At 42.2% G+C, this 3,729-nt stretch overlaps 1 long non-coding RNA gene across 1 annotated transcript; it reads right to left on the reverse strand.

The window, feature by feature from the left end:
- Positions 1–325: 325 nt before the first annotated feature.
- LOC124681103 lies at positions 326–2,494 on the reverse strand. The gene is made up of 3 exons (XR_006995722.1): positions 2,117–2,494; positions 1,909–2,014; positions 326–607 (listed from the first exon to the last, which is right to left on the reverse strand). It is a non-coding gene; the product is annotated as an uncharacterized LOC124681103 (long non-coding RNA).
- Positions 2,495–3,729: the final 1,235 nt, after the last annotated feature.

Below are 3,729 nucleotides of genomic sequence, written 5' to 3' on the forward strand. Positions count from 1 at the left end.
AACATATTTTTACCGACCGACTGTGTGTCAGTGGTAGAAAAGTTTTTCCGACCAACATTTTATTCCCGTCGGACGTTTGTTTTCCCAACCGACCTTTGTTGCCGACCAACAGTCTGATGGTATCAGTTTTACCGACCAACTTTTTATTGGGCCTGCTGTGCGTTTTACCGACCAACTTTCCACTGGCCTGCTTTGGGTCTTTTCCACAATCTCACGGAATACAAATTGCATCACTAGCACATACCCAGGATTCACATATATATACATTACAGATATTTGACAATTGCAATTACTGCACTAATATCAAAGTAAATTTTTTCACATACATTAGTTTCAATTTATGAACACGTGGATAAATAATATCCAAAAATATCAAGGAATACATTAACCCACCACTAAAGAATAATATCATGTACTACTTCACGCACATACAAATTGTTCATCTATTCTCAGCATGATTACCAAATACATCAGGTTTACAAAATGTAACTAGAATGTTCATGTGTAATGAGATGGAATTTACTGTTACATTAAACATCAAGCTACTTGGTAGAGTAGCTGCCGCAACACAAACTCAGCATGATAATTCATTCGCTGTAGAGCACACCTGCATATGCACATGACGTACAAACTTGTGAGATTGAAAGAATAGCAAGTTAGAGGACATCAACTTTCAAGGTAAGATATATATATATATACACCACTACAGTTTGGTGGTTGAAGATGTGTTCCTAAGACTGCATGGATACCTACTTATTTTTGTAAACACGTGTTCACAGAGGTGTCGGTTAACATAATAGTACAAGCTCAGAAGCATTGGCAATAAAAAAAGAGCAAATAACTGTGAACAGAATGGCGAATAGATTAACCAGCAATTCTTTATTAGGTTACTAGCTTTCAGAAGCACATGTACAATCTAGAAACAGTTAGTAAAATACAGGTATGTAAGTTGTAAGCTTTGGCACGTATAATGATTACTCAAATCAAAGATTATATCAGAATCAAATAGATTCTGTTTGAACCGAAACCAGAGACACAAATATAGCCTCCTGTTCCATAAAGATCCATTGGAACATTGATCCTTTGCTGAACTTTCACCAGATCGAACACACACAAAAATAAATAGTTATCCCTATGTTTGCTCATGTTTCAGGTTCCTTTTCAGAATAGGGAAATTGTGCTCAACATCAATAAGCAAACCAAATAATACTGAAGATTTCTTAAACGGAGTCAGTTTGAACAAAAACGAGAAGGCAGCATGTTAAAGCATTCTTCCATCCAGATTTAGCAAATCAATATTCCACCTAGTAGAACTTTTCCTCATGTGGAACTACCCAAACTTAAACTGCTAGTGCACTTGCAGATACAATAATGTCTATTTCTTGACTGGATTGTGAGCATGTTTCAGTTCATTTTCAGAAATTTTAAATCTGCGTTGCAGCAGCATTACTAATCAGTTCAAAGACTACTAAAGAATCAACCAATCCTAGTTTATAAGTTTCCATGGAGCCCTGCAAATGTATGTGACTGGTACTTCATGGCCACGGCAAATCAAGTAACCAACTACTGCACTTGCATTAGCATAGGTACAGAATTAATTTTATTTTCAGCAACAAATTTCTAGACTTGTCTAGAGCTTTCATCGTGCTACAACTTCCACATCAAAATATACATGTACAGTAACGTCCCATGTTCTGAAACAAAAATATATGGGGGATTAACGAAGTACGACATACATATCAGTGCAGATTCAGTAACCAACTCTGAAGTCGACTTGTGCACTCTAGTTCAGAACCCAACAAAAGGCCGTGTGGTATTAACTTAGCCTAAATTTCGTCCAGGCTCAGTACTGAGCAATCAGTTGGTGCACGCACGCACTCTAAAAGTCGAACATGAGGAGGTACTTACCGTCGAGTCGGTCGTGCGGCCACGCGACCTCTAAAAGTCGAACATGAGGCGCTACAGCCTCACCAGCGGTTCTCGAAGGGCGACGCAGAACGCCAGCTCCGGGCTCCTGCATTCCAAATCGCGAATGAAACAACATGAATCAGATAACCGGATCGGAAACAGAAATAAATCGAGCAAGAAAGCCGGAGTAAGAAGGCAAGAGAGAAACCAGAGCATGGATGCGCCTGATCCGTCTTGTTTTGCCGCTGCTGCTGCACCGTTGGAGCTCGGGTGAAGCCGTATCAGAGAGCCTACATCGGTGCGGCTCGGCTCGGCCAGAAAAACGCTACGCCTGCACCGTGGAGCTGCATCGCCGAGCGTGCCAGCACAAGAGGCGGCAAGTGAACCGAGCGAGCCATCCAAGAGCTCCCGTCGATCTGCTTCTTCGCGGGGAAGGGCAGCGCCAAGGATGCTGATAAGAGAGAGCAATCGACGGGACGAGGAAGTGGTTGGGCCGTGCACCCATCGTGGCTCGCCAACAAATTAGGCAGATCTGCCCACGGCAAGATCGGGAGGATTGGAGGAGACGGGGTCGGGCCGCCGCCGCTGCCCGACTGAGAGAGGGACAGAGGATAGGAGGGTTAGGGTTAGCTATTTTATACCATCCCTTCTTAGGCCGATTTCGCGGGCTGGGCTAAATTTTGGCGCTTCAAAGTTTCGGCCGCGCGCCCATCGTCAGCCCACCTAGCAACCAGTTGTTGGTCGGCATTGTTTGCCGACCGACAGTTCGATGGAAATAGCTGCATTCCCGACCAACAGTTGGACCCCAAAACCTTACGCATTGCCGACCGAAAATCAGTTGGTGTGTGCGCGCATTACCGACCGACTGTTTGATAGTAGTTTTCCCGGCCAACAATCTGTCGCTGACACTGACTATTGCCGACTGATGTCTGTTGGGAATGATGTGCTGTGGTGTAGTACAAGGATAACACATATCACATGAAGTAATAAAAATATAGCGTGTTGAAAAATGACCTGGTGCTTTTTGTTGATGAAGAGGGGATGCCTTGGGCATCCCCAAGCTTTGACGCTTGTACTTCTTGGATATTTCTTGGGGGGTCCAGGGGACATCCCCAAGATTGAGCTCTTTTCCATGCTTCATCTTATTGCATCATTCTTCTCTCCCTACACTTGAAAACTTCCTTCACACAAAACTCAGCACAATTGATTAGCAACATTAGTGCAAATAAAAATATATCAAACCAGCAGGGCTTCAGTAATGGCACATATCAAACACTCATTTTAACATATGCCACTGTAACTATTTCTTCCCAAAGCTCTTTTTCACAAAAGCACTCAAAAAGACGAAGCATAAGACGCAAATGCAAAACATGGCAGAAATCTGTCAAAACAGACCAGCAGGCAAAGATCGAAATTAAAGATATAGTTCTGGTGCTCAAATCGAAAAATGCTAAACTAACGAAAGTTAGCTAACATACTGCGGCATAAGCACAAAAATTGTCAGGTCAAAATTACGTTCTCGTGATTTTTAAGAATTTGTTTCATGACCAGCACAGAATCTAGTTTTCTGGAAGTGTGACAATAACTTCTAAGATTGTAGATGTGTTGTTGCTACTAGGGAGAAAACAACAATGTTTTATCCAAGGGTAATTCTATTGTTTACCCTATACACACATTGCTTAATGCGATAATCTATTGCTTGCAACATAATACTGGAAGAGTCCGGACGATAACCGGAAGGTGGATTATTAGTCATAGATGCAGGTGGATTACGGTCTATGTATTATGTTGTAATGCCCAAACGAATCTCATAGTAATCAT

The sequence above is a fragment of the Lolium rigidum genome, unplaced genomic scaffold, assembly GCF_022539505.1.
Source record: "Lolium rigidum isolate FL_2022 unplaced genomic scaffold, APGP_CSIRO_Lrig_0.1 contig_34027_1, whole genome shotgun sequence".
NCBI lineage: Eukaryota > Viridiplantae > Streptophyta > Magnoliopsida > Poales > Poaceae > Lolium > Lolium rigidum.